A 17,838-nucleotide genomic window follows, 5' to 3' on the forward strand; every position below is an offset into this window, starting at 1 on the left:
TGCTATTAATGTTACCATGTTATACAAGTGCATTGAGGAGGAAAATAGGCCCACTAATGCATTGTCCTGCTCCAGTGTTTTTTAACCTGGAGGATGCCACGCTATTCCATGGACTGTGGGTGGGCACAAGCCACAGGAAAAAAAGCAACAGAGGTGGGACAGGCTCCATAAGGCTGCATCTGCCTCACCCTTTCTTCCCCATCCTTCTCCCCAGGCTGTGTGCAAAGCTTAACGCAGATAAAGCATATGCTCCCAGAGTTGCCTTATGGCCTTCCTTCCCTGCTCACATGACAACCGTCACTTGTAGTCAGCCATGGTAGCAGCTCAAAGGGATCCAGGGCCTGCAGGCTCAGGCTGCAGCTGGCTAGTCCAAGCTTCCTTTTTATTATCTGAATACATTTAAAACAGCCATGGAAGCACGCGTATACCTCAGCCTGGAAGAGCTACCAGTGGCCAGCTCGGTTCCACAGGCGGCAGGTAGCTTCCGCCCTGGGCAGGAGGAGGAGAGAAAATGGTAATCGAGGACCACACTCAGGCCCCCCCCAGTGTTAGTGAGCTCCACGGCAGGCCCCAAAGGAAGGGAACAGAACAAATGCTGATTACTATTATTAATATCAACGCTATTATTTTTCCTGTTATTATTAAATAACAACAAAGTGAAGGGAAATACTTTGACAAAGCATAGACACATGGCTACTTATGTCTTCTACGTTGTGCCATGGATTAATTAAGAGGTGACACGTGGCTGGGAGGGAGATACTCCACCATCAGTTAAGGGCAAAATAGGCAAACCCAGATGAAGTCAAACAAATGCCACAAACGTGTGGCTTCAAAGCCCCAAATCCTGCTGCACGTGCATCTGAACAAACTGCTTTATCTGTGCTGAACTGCATAGACTCCAGCGGAGCGCTGGCTGTACACAGGAGTACACGTGAACAGTCCACAAGGTAGGGCTGGGGCATCTTTCTTTTAAAAACTAATACCAATTACACAGAAGTGACAGAAAAGTGCCATCTGACGATACAAGTTTCTGCAGAAAAATCCGGAAATGCAACTTGTGAGGAGTTTAAAACAACTAATAATCAGCAAGCAATTTTAAAAATTTCAGCACTCGCTGTCCCTTGAAAAATTCCTCACAGACTCTGGCTAGCACCTTATAACTCTTGATAACAATGACTGACTAAAGCCAGAAATATCTCAAAGTGGGTATGCAAAGAGATTCATTTGCTTAAAATCATATACAGAGAAATGGAAACCCAGAAATATTTACTATCCCCTCCCTCTTCCACTCATGACCTCAGTGTTTGCAGAAGGTCCTGGATTGATAGCCCAAGAAAATACAGTCCTCTCTCTCACTATGGACACAATAAATCAAAGCAGTGGAAACTCAAGCATTTTATTTTCTGACCATACTGGCGTACCTTAGCTTATTCATCTCTCTTAAAGGGTGACAAAATACTTCTGTTTCTACAGGCTTAATAGGTGGCTGCCTTGCACCTCATGAAGCCATTTGTAACTGTACAAAGTGGACACAAAACACAACTGTTCTAATTAGTAGCACTGTATATCCATTTCATATAGCTGTAAACAACTACATTACATGCAAGGTGTCCCTATCTTGACCTCTTTTCTGAAAGGGCCAGTAAAGGCATCAAATATAAGAGTCCTGTTAACAACAAAATGAAGCATCCTTTAAAATGAACTTTATGTATGCTATCAAGCATCTACATCACTTATATTGCTCAGTAATTACCTACTTTGGCAGGATTTTAGCAATGAAGAGGTAAGAGAGGCTCCATGATGTACTCTCATTAATATGGGTAAAAGAATCCAAGAAGCAAGGCACTAATACTGAGAAGTAAGAAACTATACCATATAAGTTTTAACTGTCTGGCTTAGGCCTCTTACTGGCAACTGCTTATGCATACTGAAAAGGTGCTGCTTACCTACAACCGCAAAGCACTTCACAATCTACGAATCACAGGAGGAAGCTCTGCCTAAAAATTAGGCCAACCTTTTCAAATGTGACTAATGAAATTTGTGTGCCTTCACTTGCCAGTGTCACGACCCATGACACCTGACGTGCACCTGACTTCCAGCAGATGGATTCTCTGCTTTCTTAGCACTGAAAATGAAAAAAATGAGGTAAAATGCATTAATTACAGAATATGTTTATCCTGTTATTTTTATGTTATTCAGGCACTGACTAACCCACCCCTCCTTACAACAAGCAAGATGGCGGGGCATTTAGAATACTTTTCTCACGTTAACAAAAAATGTGCAGGTTAATTTAAAATGACTTCTCAGAAACATGGATACAATTTAATTTTCTAAAATCAGCTTTACCCCACTGTTTTATTCAGACATAAGAAATATTATTTCATAGTTAACATAATTCTGCCATAAAGAAAAATGGGGGAAAAAAATGTGAAAGAAGAGTAGGCAAGCAAAGGGAAGATGCTGGAATCAACCATACCACAATGGAAAAAAGCTCAGAACAGAGAACATACGGAATAAACTCCGCAACATCCTTGGAGCATTGGATATGTAAGGCCATTGTGAAGCACAAACATTGCTCTTTTATTGGAAAAAAATGAGTAAAAAAATGAGTTTCCATTTTTATTACTACTATTATTATTTCTGACCTTTTTTTTTTAATATGCCAGTTGCTGACTGGAAGTCAGAGTCCCACCTGGAGACAGCGCCACATAAAAATTAGTGCTTCCTAATGTAAGAATAAACGCCATGTGTTTTCTCCTCAAAAAACCATAAAGGTCTCATGTTGCACATATTCAAACCCTTGCGAACATTAATACGTCAGGTCAGCGTACACAGTACGCTTTCACGTTGTGTTTGATTCCTGCAGGAGAAAGGAGCTTTTCCAAAAAAGTTAGACTACACTTCCGCAGGGCTTTTCCAACACCCGTCAGCACAATCGCCACGCAGTCACCCAAAAGCTGCTGGCCTCACACTATCGCTTTGTCCGTATCAGCCTGCGAGTCACACAAATTCTCAGATGAATTTCACATCCATGTGGGCTGGTAACGTATGTGAGGCGCAGGGCGGAGAACCGGGCAGGACATGAGGCACGGCGTGGACGCCGGCATTATCCTTTACTAGTTCTGCCAAATAAGTGCCCGCTGTCTCTATGGAAAGCTGATGTGAAGACCGCCGTGCTGTCGATGCTGGGCCGGTGAGGGCCTCTCCGCCACGTTTGGGCGAGGATTACTACGGCAGCAGGCACCACCCGGTGCTTCGCCGCATCCCCGTGCAGTGCCGCTGCCTGAAACCCCCTCGCCGGGTCAGGGGGCGACCGCCGGCCTCGGCCCGTCTGCCCGGCTCCCCCCCGTGCCGCGGGGCTGGCTTCCCGTGTTTACTCCCCGAGCAGGGGCTGTGCGGATGCACTGCTGCCTCCCTCAACTTCTCCGCTCGCCGTGTTTTGGCCTCTGAATGCAACCCGCCCAACTCGACAGAGTAAGTTACCGGGGGGGGCGGCCAGGGCTGGGGCCGAGCAGGGCCGGGCCGGGCCGGGCCGTGCCCGCCGCCCGCACCCCGCCGCGGCCGTTACCCCGCGGCGCTGCCCAGGGCAGGCGTAGTTTACTCTCGCAGCCCTCCCCGGGCGGCCAATGGACAGCGGCTGCCGGCGCTGTGGCCGGCGCGGCTCCGCGCTCCCCTCGGCGCCGGGGGCCGGCGCCCCCGCTACCTGCCCCACTCCGCTACCGCCGCCGCCGGCTCCTCAAACACTGTGAAGAGCAGCGCGACGATCTTTGTGTGAGTGTGTGTGGGGAGTGTGTGCGCCAGCGGCTCCCTCGCGGGCCGCGGCTGTAACGGCGCCGCTGAATGGCTGGCGGGCCCGTCCCTCAGCACGCCGGCCAATGGCGGGCCGCCTTATATCCCGGGGAGTGTTGTGGCGCTGCCCGGGTTGCATGGCTCTGTGTGGAGCCGCGTTCCGCGGGCGCCGAGGCGGAGGGGCTCCGCTGCGCGCCGCGCCTCGCTCCGGCCCAGCGGCGCGCTGCCCGCCCGCCCGCCGGCCCCGCCGAGGTGAGTGCGCGCCGCCCGCCGCCCCTCACCGGGCGGCAGAGGCACGGACGGAGACGGGCAGGGGCAGGCAGGGAGACGGGTGCCCTCGCCCCACACTTTCCCCTCCGCGCCCCCGCGGCGGGGCAGCCCCCCAGACCCCCCCCCACGGCGGCGGCGGCCGGGAGGGAGGCGCGGAGCTTCCCCTGCCCTGCGCGGCGGCTGCCGTGGCTCCCAGTCACTTTTCCTCCCTCTCGTCAGCCCTGCCTTCGTTTGAAAGTTTGGGCAGGGGAGGACGGGTGGGTTGGTGCCGCTAGCCCTCTGCCCGGCCGGGAGGGCAGGGGTGACCGGGGGTGTTTTACCGGGAGGGGCGAGGTGAATTGCATTGTAGCGCAGTGCATTTAAAAAAAAAAAAAACCCCGAAGAAGAAGGCGGCAGGGGTAGGCCAGCCAGTGCCAGGCTGCGTTTGAAACCAGGCACCTCTCGCCGCCACAGAGAGAGAGGCAAGAGCAGCGGCGGCCGCGGCGGAGGGAGGAAGGGGAAGGAGGGCGAGGAGGAGGAGGAGGGATAGCCATCGGCCGCCGCTCGGTGTGTGCCTCCGGGGGGACTTGACAGAGAAATCGCGGCAGGCAGAAACGAAACTTCATCCCGAGGGGCGGCGAGGCGAGGCGCGGGGGAGAGTGCGCGGATCGGTATCGGCTGCCGCCGGCCTGGGGGGGCTCCGCGCCGCCGCTGCCGGGAGAAAGGGGGGGTGGGGGGGGATATAAAACCAGAGAGGGCGAGGGAGCCGATCCGGCGGCGGGGGGGCGGGAGGAAGAACCCCGGCGCCGACCCCGACAACAACAGCGGCCGGGCTCGGCCGGAGAGTTGGGCTGTGCGTTTTCCGGTAGTCATCGGCGATGCACCCGGGGCGGCGGCGGCAGCGGCCCCGGTGGGCAGCGGGGGGGCGGGGGCGGGCGGCCGGCCCTGCCGGGGTTTCGCGTGGATGTGGGATTATGTTGTGTCAATAAGTTTAAGGTGGAGAGGGAGAAAGGGAGGCGGGCGGGGGCCGGGGGGAGGCGGCGGCAGGCCTCGGCCGCGCGAAGTCCTATTTCTGAAGGTAAGTTGTGACATTGGGTGGTCGCGATGACAGAAAACTTGGCGGGGGGCGCCCCGGGGAGGGGGCGGCCGCCTCGGGGGGGGCTCTCTCCGCCGCCGGGAGCCGGATGGGTGCTCGGCTGTTATTTGCTGCTGCGAGATCGGGTCGCTGGTAAATTACAGAAAGCAGCCCTCCTCCTCCTCCTCCTCCCCCCCCCCCGCCAGCCGCTTCGCTCTTCCTCCTCTCGGGTTTATTTGCAATGTATGAAACTTGCATGGCTGTGAGGAGAGCCGATCCAGTGTAGGTTTGCGAGGAGGAGGAGGAGGAGGACGGGGAAGGAAGGGTTGGAGGCAGGGGAAGGGAGGCAGTCGCGTTAATCCCGGGCGCCGCACGGCAGCAGGTTTGCGTTAGAAATATCGGTGGCAGCCCGCCGCCGCTGAATGAGGAAGGTAAAACGAAGCGATGCGAGAGCCGCCGAGACGACATGTACGGCGGCGGGGCGAGAGGCACCGGCAGGCGGCTGCCCGCCCCCTCCCTCCCTGCCTGCCTCCTCCCTCCCTCCCTCCCTCCCTCCCCGCCGGGGCGGGGAAGGACCGTGCCCGGGTCTCCCCCGCTCGCCGCCAGCCGAGCCGGGGGGCCGCGGGGCTTTAACCGTGTGCGGGGCGGATTCGCCACTTTTTCCGGGGGAGGCCCGCGGTTAAAAGTTTTTTTCCGGAGGTGAGTGTGTGCGGGGAGGCCGGGGCGCCGCCAGGCCGGCGGTGGTCACTCGGGCCTGGGGCGCCGAAACCATTGCCCGTCCTGCTGGTGACACGTCCAAGTCCCGCAGCCCGGCGGGGCGGCGGAGGGGCCCGGCCCGGCCGCCGGGGCAGGGACGGGGTGCCGGTCTCCATGTGGCTCTCCCGGCGGCGGCACCTCCTCCCCGGTGGCGGCGGCGGCGGCAGCGGCAGCAGCGGGATCATCGCCCGGGCCCGCGGGGAGGAGGAGGGGAGCAGCAGGGAGGTGTTTGCTGCCAGCCTGCCTCGCCAGATCCCGCCGGGGAGGGCAGCTGGGAGGGCCGGGGAGCCCCCCGCGCCCTCTCCCCGCGCCGCCGCCCCTTCCCTGCCTGCCCGCCCGCCCCCAAAGGTGTTGTGCAGACTTTTCCCCCGGGAGGGTGAGATTTATGCGCTGCATTATTGCTCCTCTCCTCCCCCCTCAAAGCAAGATGGACTCTCTCTTCTCTCTCTCTCTCTCTCACACTCACTCACACTCTCTCTCTCTCCTTCTCTCCCCCTCTCCCTGTGTCTTGTCAGCCTTCAAGATCGACATTTTGTAACTAAGATGCAAACTTGATGGTGACCGGGGGCGGGGGGGCGCGGGGGGGAGACGGGAAAACCCTGGGTCACGGCGGTCTTTCTCCATATTTAATACCTTTTCTTTCCACCCCACCCCGGAGCCCGGATTCCGGTGGCCCTACACTTTGCACGGGCGGGGGTGGGCGGCGGGCGGGCGGCGGCTGCAAACGCCGCTCCCCCCGCGGCGGCCGGGGGTCTCGCCGCTCTCCCCGCGGGCTGCGGTGGTGGAGGGGCTGGCTGGGCGGTCGCAGGACTCCGGGCGGCTCGGCTGGGCTCTGCCGGGGGGGGAACGGGCATTACCTGAAACTGTGTTGCAGCCTTCCGTCCGTCCCTCTGTCTGTCTGTCTGTCTCCCCGGGTGGATCTCGTACCTGCAGTCTGGCGGCTTGTTCTTGTTGTTAATTTTGCGTTGTTTGGCTTATCCACGCGCAGGGATTGATCGCTCACTTGTGTAAGTTCCCGGGGGTTATTGTTATGTATGCCTCCTTGCAGATGGTGGTCAACTTTCTGCCTTCTATTTTGATAATGCGTGAGTGTTTCTCTGTGTATGCATGTAAATAATTACGTGATGCATCCCTATGTGTACGTATATGTCTCTGTGCACGCGTAAACATGCATCCGTGTGTACGAGAGACACAGAGGAAAAATAACCCACCCTGCTGATGCACACTCAGATGATTTGCTCCATTTGCCCAGTCTAATGCCCCTTAAAGACACGGTGCATCTTTTGTGCGCTCCTTACGGTTTCCTGCGACTGTCATCTTGCTTTAATGACAACTTATCTGGGGTGGGGGTGAGGAGGAAGCAAGTTTCAAGTTTTGGGATCTCTCCTCTTGGCGTTGTGGTGAGTTGCAATACTGTAAAATCATGGTGTGCTGATGATGTGCCTTTATTTGATACTTTATAGGTCACTATCACATGACAAAGGCTTTGAGACAGCTTCATCTTCGTCTGTCTGTAATTTCCATTTGCCTTCCTGGGTAAGTATGTAAACTGTACACATGGAAAAAGAACTTGGTTGTTGTTGATAAGATAGAGGTCCTCGCGCTGCCACTTTTTATGTGGAAGATGCTTGTTCACGTTTTAGCGCCTCAGAAAACATGTCTTCTCCGGGTGCTCATAGCAACTGCTAGATTACAAAGTTTGTATGTAGGGGTGGATCTGAATAACCTGAGAATTAAAAGGCTATGCATGTTCAGATCTCTCTTCACTCCTTTTCTTTTTTTTCTTGTTTTCTCTTAAACCTTGTTTTGTAAAGATAATCAGCTGATTGACTTAGGGCAAAAGTTTTAAACCAAAGTAACATTAGAATATGCAAAGTGCAACACACAGGTTGAAAACTTAATGAGAATGTAAAGTCCTTTTAAAGTTCAGTGGTAGGAAAAATATGAAAATATAAACAGAATAGGTAGTTAGAAGTCTCTGGAGGTCAAGAATCAATGAGAAGTTTAGCAGAACTGTAATACTGCTGCAACAGGAGTTGGTTCAGTTTTAACACGTAAACTGAGAGCTAATTAGAATTCCGTCCATGCTCTTTCTGTGTTACTGTTTTTTCTTTTGGCATTGATTAATGCAGGTACCTATCAATTTGAAAGATGAGTTGTAGTAACTAATTTACTAGTATTCCTAAGCTTTCAGGTACACAACCTTTTTTTTTTTTTTATCTGTATGCTTGGAAAAGTTTTGACACCTTTTGAAGGGTTTGACATCTTTTAAGCTGAAGTAGAAGGGGTAGTTTAAAGAAGAGGTTCTAAATTTGTGGGGTCACATTTGTAGGTGACATAAAATGAGTGGCACTTGGAGCGCTTCTCATACAGTCACCCATGGTGGCACTGAACTGCATTTGGCCCAAAATGGGGAAGTGGGAGGTAATTTTTTTTATGGTACTGTTGTGTACATAATTAAAAACAAGACAAGACATGTATTTGGGGTAAGCTTAGTGCTCATAAATGTGAATGATTAATAACATACTCTTGACCTTTTCCAGGCAGTATAGCAGACATAGGATAAGTGATGGTCCCAAACACACTGGCTGAAAGGGGGCTGTTGGGAGCAGCTGTTCTGGTGTGATACTATGACCACAAAACTAGTCTTAAGGCTGGGATAACCACTGTGGAGAGATAGTTCGAAGGGAGGATTCTGCCTGTTCTCCAGTTCTTGTAGAATTACACCCAAATTTCAGTTTTCTGGATTTTGTGGGCAGTGAGGTTGGTATGTGTAGGTCTGAGAGTATAAACACCAAATTAAATTACTGAAATTCTTTATGATAGACTAGTTGCATAGGAGAATATTGCTTTCAGTTTTATAGCATTACTAACAAGGGTCATGTTCTGTGTAGAGTAATTGGTGCAACAATTTTCACAAAGTAAAAACACATTGAGAAATTAAAAAACTGGCAGATAGGCTTCAAACTGTTGTTCAGAGTTGAATACAAATGCACTGATTGCTGAACTTGAATTTTCTGTGGTTTTGGGTAAGAGGGAGATTAGAGTGCTGTAGGTGCCAAGGACTTTTTCTTTATTTGGAGTAATAGTAAAGGGTACTAGGCAAGAATAGCTCAGGGACCTTGCTTCAAGTAGTATCTTCAGTCATTATCTGGTTTTAGTTTTATGTGATGAAGTCTTTTGGATGCATGGAATTTTGATCCTAGAAATGAAGTGGTGATCATGATCTGCCCACAACTTTAAGAGGAGTGGACCTTGATTTTGTGCATAGTGCTAAATGTAGGTCTTACCTGATGTTGAACTGGAGTGAACAAATTACAAAGAAAAGAATGGTAGGGTATCTTTTTGACAAAAAAGGCATAATAGAAGCTTTAGAGGAAGCAGAGAAATACATTTCCTCATAGCTTAAAAAAAGTAATAAAAATAATGTTCCTAGTTAAAGGGAGAATAGAGATTTCATTAGATTTGTCCATGACTAGAAACTTCCATTTACTTTAGGGAGCTTTTATTTTGGTAAAAGGGGAGATTTCTCTTTATTATACAGTTCTCAGTAAAGTAACCATTCATGAATGGGGTTTAGTAATTCAGTCTTGCTGTACAGGAGACACCTGGGTTCTGGTCTTGGTTAACAAGTGCTGGGTGCAGTGCTGGTGTGTCACAAGCTAAAAGGGGGTGAGCTGCTTAGCAGGGGGCCTTGTGAATGCTTCAGAAATTGTCCCATGGTCTCAAAAGTTCATTGCATACTGCTGTCCCTCTTGGCACAGCAAGCTGGTAAACCATTTCAAGCAGACACATAATTTAGCAGAAACGTAACTGGTTTCTGTGAGGCAAACTCAAAATGTTTAGGAAGCTTGCCCTCGATGCTTTTGAGTTTTTTGGGGGCTGCTTGCCGTAAACCTGTTGCTTGCAAAACTTCCATTGGTTTCAGCAAGAGGTTTATTTAGGAAAGGAGTGTAGGAGTGATGGTGAGAGGAATTTGTCCATGTTTATTTTCCTGTTCAAGGAAGAAAACCTTTCTCTTTCATAGCTGTTATGTGAATAATTAAAGATACTAAATGTCAGTTTTCCACATAAAATATCAGAGGTAATCGTGCAGTTATTTTATAGCTAACATTTTTCTTTCTCATCCAGAATGATCTTAATACACTTTGTTCGTAAATTAGTGGTTCCATAGCTTGTGATCCTGTAAGCATGTGAATATCTTTAAGCAAATTACAAGTTTTGTTAAATTCACTGATACAATTGCTCACATTCAGAGCTTAAAGTTATTCCAGGTTGCTGCTGCTTGTGGTCTGTGGGCTGAGGATGCGCAGCATCTCTGAAGGTCAGTCAACATGGTGTTAGGCAGGGCCGTCTTCTGGCATAGAGCTGATGGTAGAGTGGTATGAAGAAAGGAAATTTTGACCGGTGATCTAGGGAGAGTTACTCTTCCACGTGCGCGGTGGTCGGGAAGGTGCAGGTGAGGTAGACAAGGCCTGTGGTGTGCAAGGCTCTGCTGTCGTGTGAAAGCTGTAAACGCGCCTGCAGTGAAACCTTGGCACCTGGGAGGTGAAACACTGCCTCTTGACGGTACATGGCACTTCCAGTGTTCAGGCCTCCCTGTTTGTTTGAAGGTGGCTCCTTGGTGGAGGAAGGTGCTATAAATTACAGTTGGAACTGAAATGAAACTCTGATTTTAATTTCTGAGTGTGGCACAGGCTGTCTCTCTGAGCTCTGGCAAGTGATGTAGTCAAAACCAGAGGCCACTTCCCAAATTTTGGACCCAGGTCAAACTTCCTGTGCCACCCATGGGGGTGGCCCACTGCAGCTGCTGGTGGAGTCAGCAGCACTGCTGTGGCCCACTGGTGGCTTCCAGGGTCAGAGTTTACTCTTGGAAGCACAGCCATATGTCCCTTTGCCACCTGCAAATGGAGACTAAGGATATTTCCCTGTATCATTAAATCAGGTGGTGCCCATACATTGGGCCAGTTTTCCTAAGTGAATTAAGTTGGTTTTAAAGCAATATGGATACTGTCTTACCTTACTGTAATCTTAATAACTTATGTTTTCTTTATTACTTAGGAGTCTGTAAAGCTGGATTGAAATAGTAGTCGTATGTATTTCAACATATTCTTGAAAAGAAACAGGAAAAAGTCACTTTCTGACTTCTGTAATATTAACTTTATTTCTTTTCTTTCTACCATGTTTCCCCCCTTTCCTGGGGTATCATTGTCAGAAGCTTTTTCATTCTGTTTTATGTTGAAAGATTATTAGAACTTACTTCCTTTTTATTATTTTATTTTTATTTTTTTAAGATCAGTAATGATACAGTGTTTCTGTCCGAGGGCAATGTGGTGAGCCTGGTACTAGTGGACATGCAAATTTCACAAAAGATTCTTACAGCTGTCACCCTTCTTGGCAGTTTCAGAAGGCATAAGACCTGAACCAGCATAGGGATTGCTCTAACTTTAGGAATGGCTTGATGGGCTGCTGTTAGATTGCATTGCTTGGAAAAGGAAAAAAAAAAAAATCGCACGTTACTCTCTCAGTAATAATGATATTATTAATAATTGGTAGTTGTAGGCACTGCCTTATTCATTTGCTTATGTCCTGTCTGGTGAAGTACATAAGCTACACTGTAATCACACACCTCAAAACAAGGAGCAATCATTTTTGTCCCTGTTTTAGGCATCTGAGATACAAAGCAGTGAAGGAGTATAGGCTTGCCTGCAGTCACTTAGCAGGTTAGCATTAGCAGGGAATGGAATAAAATCTGCATCTGACTCCTTTGTTTTGTGTCCTTTCCCTCAGTGTGTGCTACCACTCTGAAGCTTTCCTGGTAAATGCCTGTCTTGACATGCGAGTAATCTCACTGAATTCTGTGCCAGGTGGGCATCATTTGCTAATACTCAACTTTCATTCATAATGCTACTTTAAAAAACCAAAACAAAACACCTGCAGCATAACATGAAGTTACTGACTTTCAATTCAGTTGTATTTATTCACAGGAGAGTCTCAAGTAGGAGGAGAGCTTACTTAAGAGTTTTTGCCACTAAGCGTGGTATTAAAGCTGCTGTGTATATTACACTATTTATTATATTACGCTATTTATTTAATACTAACTTCCTTGTATTCACTTTATGAAGTAAGATATTGGTTTTCATAGCAAAGTTTTTAAAATATGCTTTGGTCTGAAATAGTTCTTTAGAATTAAATTATTTTTTATATTCGTAATCTAGTGTGAAATCACAACTAACTTTCTTATGAAACGTGGAACTGACAGAGGCAGTTACTTTGACGCTCTGGCAGTATTGTGATAAATAAGGTAACTGACTAATTTGAATTTTTATGTCTAAACCTGCTAAACATATTTCATCCTGTAAGACTTTCAGATTTGCTGATTACTAGTGTTTTGTTACTGAGAATATGGGTTGGCTTTGATTTTAAAATAGGAGTTGTATTTGAGGACGAAAGCATACTTAATGCCTGAACGTAGACCTAATTGTAGTATCCTTACAATGATAGCAGCATTTTATTATTTTTAATATTTATAAGTTCGATTACATAAAAGATGAATCAACAAAGAGGAAAAGCATCGTTTTGACACTTTCCAGTGTTCATGCCTTTTCCTTTATAGCACACAAATGCATAATGTAATAGGAAGTCCTTATGAGCATGGACAATTCAGCATGTGAAAATAAACTAGCTTCAGGCATATCTGAGTACAAAGAAAGCTAGTACAACAAAATTTCAAATTTTTGTGAGGGGAAGGAAAGTCAACAGGATTTTATGAGACCACACTAAGAAAATCAGTTGCTTAGGAAGCATGGAATTTTTATTGTCAGAAATCTTCCACGTGGGTGTTTCGATATAAGAGATCTTATAAAATGTAGCAATCGCTGAAAATAAGAAACAGCATTTTATTGACCCTTCCTGTCACAGAGAGCCTCATTAAGCAAAGATAAAAATAATTCAGTGGACTTGTACAACATGGGATCTATGGAACTTAATTCAAGTGGAAGCTCTCCTGACAAGAAGCTTAACAAGTCCTGTCTACACCTTCCCTTGCGAAGGGGAAGTGGGAAGGTGTGTCTTCCCTCTGTCTGTTTTGGTGTTTTTTTGTTTTTGGTTTTTTTTTAATTATTTTTCCTTTCTGAAAGGCAATATGTATGTAGCAAATTGTTGAGGAGTCTGCTTTGAGGCATTGTGAAACCACACTAACTGCATACCCGGCTGTGGGGTTACTCTCCTCTAACACAGGTGTAGCAACAGGAAGATTTCTGCCATCCACTCTCTCAGGAGGGGCTTCGTCCTGCTCCTCTGAAACCCAGAGTTCCCTGTGGCAGGGCCAGGCGCGCATGTTAAAGGCATGCTCCTTGGTACAGCTGATGAGAGCTGAACTGGCCCGTGGCAGGATTCAAGTGAGGAATGCTTAAACCTGGTCCTGGGCCTCTGGTGGGCTGGGTCACGGATTGGTGACTACACTGTACTGCTGAGTGTGCTGGGCAGTACTTTACTGCCGTTGGGTTGATGGCTTTCAACCTATACCTTTCAGTTCTTTCCCCAATATGTTTTTTCTGCCAGCTATGTAAAGACTTTTAAACATATGCCTTGTCAGAAGTTGTCTGTCTTTTTTTTTTTTTTTTGTTATTGTTGTTTTTCATTTGTACCCATGTCCTACACAATCAGGAGTTATCCAGCAATGGCAGTGGGTAAGGCATGTCACACGATAATAGTTAGGATTATATCTCTTGTGGTAGAATAGTAAGTCTTTTATGAAGCAAATAATCCTAGGGTTTTTTTGTGTATGTGAGAGAATGCGTTATTTTGTGGTTGTCAAAGCAATATTTAAGAGAAAGACATCACTAGAGATTTGGAGATGAAGCTGGATAAAGGAAACCTTGGGAGAGGATGGAAAGAGTGAGGGAGAACTTGATTTCTTATCTTGTTTCAGCCTCTTAAGTGTGAAGTAACTCCATGAAAGTCAGTGGAGCTGAAACGTGATGTCCTGCATTAAAATCTGTCTGTGAAAGTTGGGAGGAAGTTGTTCTTTTTTGCCAGGTTGATGAAAAAGGCATTTTTGTGGTTGGCCATGTTTTAATTTGCTTTCCACAAGTGGTCTTTGAGCCACATCATGCCTACACTGATCTACAGTTAGCAACATCATGCTGATTTTGTTGTTGTTTTTTTTCTTTCCTTATGGGGTGAAGTACAGGAACATCAATGTATCTTGTCCTAACTACTGAAGACCTCAATCGTGCAGCTACAACTGTGCAATTGGATTCCTGAACAAAAAAAATGAGAACCAGAGCTGCATCAGCAGTGTGCACCCCTTTGCAGATCTGCTGCCTGAAGTTGCTGGTGGCCTGTAATTCCTAAGGAAAGCTGCAGATTTCACATTATTCTTAATTATTGATGTGCAGATAGTCCTGTCAGGGTCATGCACCTGTTGTACTCAGTGATCAGTGCACAGGTTTATAGGCAGTCCCTGACCTGATGATGAGCAATACTGGAAGGGCTGGGAATAGAGACATGGCTGAAATATGCAGAGTTCCCATACATGAGAAGAGGGTGGAAGAGCATAAAGTGTGAGAATGCCATTTGGTAGGTGATACGTCTTTTGGCACATATGCCATTTTGTTTGTGTTTTCTTCCCAAGTTGGTTATATGACTAGACAAAAAAAGCATTCCGATGTATTGCAAATCAATGGTTGGAGATGATAGATTTGGAAAGAAATAGCATTATCACTTCCACTTCATTGGTAAGTCTGGCTTCAGAGGTTCTTTCTCTTTGCAAAAGGTTTCTTTATACCCAGATTTCATGTTAAATAGTGCAAACTTCCTGCCTGGCTCAGTTCTAATCAGTGAGTGCTCCATGCTACAAACTTGTGAGTTTCAGGGTTTACCTCTTGTTTGAATATGTCTAACTTTTGTTCTTATTTAAGTAAAGTGTCTTTATTTGTATTTCTTCCCTCTAATTTGTTTGAGATACTCTTTCATACATTGTGTTAAACATCAGTCATCAAGTGCTCATAATATATTTTGAAACAAGTACACAAAATTGCAGCATGATCCAGCACTGATTACAGAGCTATGGCATACAAATTAATAAGAAAATAAAAATAGCATCATTAATTTCCAGCTGCTTTTGGAGAAACAGAGGTGTTTATAAGGGGAAATTTGGTGTCTGCAAAATTAAGAATGACAAGACTGGTAGCAAATATATTAATGCAAGTAACTATTCACAATTTACTTCCTCTGCTCTATTGATTAAAAATGGGTTCCAGTGCTGAAAGAGTAAGCAGAAGCTCCAGTGCCATTCTTTTAAAACTGTTGGACTAAATAAAGAGCACACATGTCAGAACTAGAGCAAGGGGAGGAAGTTTTTAACTTTTATTTCTTAGTATAGAAAACCTTAAATAAGGGAAATAAATTATGGATAGCTAAGTGTAACGGTTGGTTGAATGTGTCCATTTCCCATTAATGTGAGAGAGAATTGCCCATGTGTGTGTGAGGCGAAAATTACCCTTTAAGTGTTTCCCTTGGTAGTAGATCAGTATTTTCCTTGCATCTCTTGTATGTGCTTGCTTGTGCTCGTCTGTCTCACCTCAGCATTGTGTACCAAAGCAGTAGAGGTAAATAAAGTCTATGGTTAAAAGTGACCCAGGCAAGATCTTACACTGTGAGGGCCCTCACCACAGTTTGGACCGTCATCTTCCTTCAGAGGAAGCTGTCGGAGGGATCTGGATGCTCAGTTGCAGGTTTTGAAATCCCTGCTTAGTTTGCTGTTACTCAGGGCTAGCCTGTTGTTCAGGTGGGAGCTCCAAACAAAGCTTTGGGCCTGCATGCCTGCAAAGTCTTCCTGGTTTTTAATCAGCAAAGGAAGATCCTGCCCTCCTGAGAGACGTGTCTAGAGGAAACGGATTATTTATTTATATAGTGAAGTGGACTCTCGAGGATGTCTCTGTCGAGCTTTCTGTTTCGCTGCACCGTGTGGCGATGGAGCCAAAGCAAGTGAGAGGATGCTGGAGTGCGGGGAGGGAAGCACCTGAGAAAACTGGCCAGATACTGTGTTTTGTCGAAGAATTGTCCTGCTGGATTCTGTGCCACGGGTGATCTAGTTTCTGTGTGCAGTCTTGCTTTCCTGGATGGACCCACAGGGCTGCATTTGAAGTTTACTGTTACTCTTCACTTATGGAGTCAGAAAGAGAGAAATCGAAATGGGAGCTGAGGCAATCATCACAGACATTCCCATGCAATCAGTTGCAGGAGAGAAGGGCACAGTGCAGGTCTTCCAGTGAGGACAGTATGTGTTCTTATTCAAGGATCCTAGAGAAAAAAATCTTTGTGAGTGGGGGATGGTGTTTTGTGGAGCGCTAACAGGCATTGCAGAGATTGAGCAGGGCTGAAGGAGAGAGTGGGGGCAGGCACAGCGAAAGCAGGGAGGTTTTTACACCTTGTGTTCCTGGCCCTTGTGAGCCCCTCTGTACGTACACTTACGTGTCTCATACCTTGACATTCTGGTTACACCTATTGAACTAACTGATTTAAGTCATGATTTTGGTCAACAAACATTTGGTTTAAATTGGTGCTTTTAATCTCATTTTGCTTTCGTATTTTTGTATTTGTTTTCTCAGAAGCAATCTCTATTGGTAGATGACCGTTAAAATATGTTGCTAAATATAGCCTTTACACTAAATGTGGCAATGCTTTTTCGTTAGTTCAGAGGATGCACGGTATGCCTGCACACTTTCTAAGTGATTACATGGCTTACATGCATTTATTTAGATTGCAACTGTTAAGAAAGTTTTGATTTAGGACATGACAAATCATGCTTTTTTTTAATTGTGGCCTTTAAAAATGTCCTATTTAATAAAGCCACACTCATGCACGAACACACACGTGCACACAAGTTAATGGAAATAGAGTTTGCACTTAAAATGTAAGTAAAGTATTGTCCCTAATAAGGTAACCAATTCCACTGTAACCAAATGCAAGCTTTTAGAACTAGTAGAACTCAAACTTCTCTGCTTTGCTTTCTCTGATGAGGAGGAAAACAAGTGATCTTGCTTTTTAAGTTCCCAGTTAGCTTCTCAACTTTACACCAAACTCCACTAAGTGACTCACGGAGCAAAGATATTTTCTCTGCAAATGCAGTGGAAGTTACTGCTTTCAGGTAACTTTGTTGTAAACCTAATGCTTGTTCTTGGTCCTTCGATAAAGACTTACCTGTTCAGTATTTGAGCTTTGTTTACAGTTTTGACATAAAACATTTGTAATTTATTTTAATTTAATATAATTTGAGTTATATAACATTACAGTAGAATTTAACATTGGTTTGTCATAATTTAAAGGTAAATTACAATTATATTTTTTCTTAAAATACATTCGGCATCAATAACACCTGATTGAAATTTGAGTCTGATTTCTTTGTTCAGAAAGGATTCATTTGTAACTGTATCTGTTTCTGTTAAGCTGAATATATTTTCTCAGGCGACTTCAGTATCCATTATCCAAAGTTTCTGTTTGTAATAACGGATGCCTTGAGCAGTGTCTTCCGCCATTGAGGAATGCAGAGTAGCTCACTAGGTGTCACTGTCACCATGCTAACCTTTTTTTGTGGGAGCTAGACCCCTCTGTAGCTTCTAGCAGATATAGATCAACAGGTACCCGTCCGTTTACCCAGTTACGTACTTAACGTAAAAAAAAAAAAATGAATTATTATTTTACAATTGCTGTTGCAAGCTTTCCTTTAGAGTATGTGGCACGTAACTGTGACTTTAATGGTTGAGAGGAGACTTTATAACTTCCAGGAATTAATCTAGCACCACTGGTGTCCAGAAACCAAAAAGTGAAACCAAGTTGGTTACTTGATGCTGAATGTATTACTAATGTATTAGACGAAGGAAGAGTAAGGAAAAAAAAATAATTGGTAAATGTGTCATAGCAACTCTGTGGGCTAACAGGGGTAAAGAATTCTAACCCCCACC

At 46.4% G+C, this 17,838-nt stretch overlaps 1 protein-coding gene across 18 annotated transcripts in view; it reads left to right on the plus strand.

Moving 5' to 3' along the window:
* The first annotated feature begins 3,074 nt into the window (after window positions 1-3,074).
* The window catches only part of BBX (BBX high mobility group box domain containing), a 154,053-nt gene continuing 139,289 nt past the window's right edge, over window positions 3,075-17,838 (plus strand). For 9 of the 18 annotated variants that reach the window (XM_075514799.1, XM_075514809.1, XM_075514880.1 and 6 more), the window contains exons 1-2: window positions 3,913-4,041; window positions 7,333-7,405. The gene's annotated coding sequence lies outside the window, so the exon portion shown is untranslated. Of the gene's footprint in view, window positions 3,475-3,752; window positions 3,772-3,912; window positions 4,042-5,657; window positions 5,813-7,332; window positions 7,406-17,838 lie in introns of those variants that run through there. The other 9 variants (XM_075514770.1, XM_075514754.1, XM_075514898.1 and 6 more) reach the window with 5 other exon arrangements.

The sequence above is a fragment of the Mycteria americana genome, chromosome 1 (assembly GCF_035582795.1).
Source record: "Mycteria americana isolate JAX WOST 10 ecotype Jacksonville Zoo and Gardens chromosome 1, USCA_MyAme_1.0, whole genome shotgun sequence".
NCBI classification, from domain to species: domain Eukaryota; kingdom Metazoa; phylum Chordata; class Aves; order Ciconiiformes; family Ciconiidae; genus Mycteria; species Mycteria americana.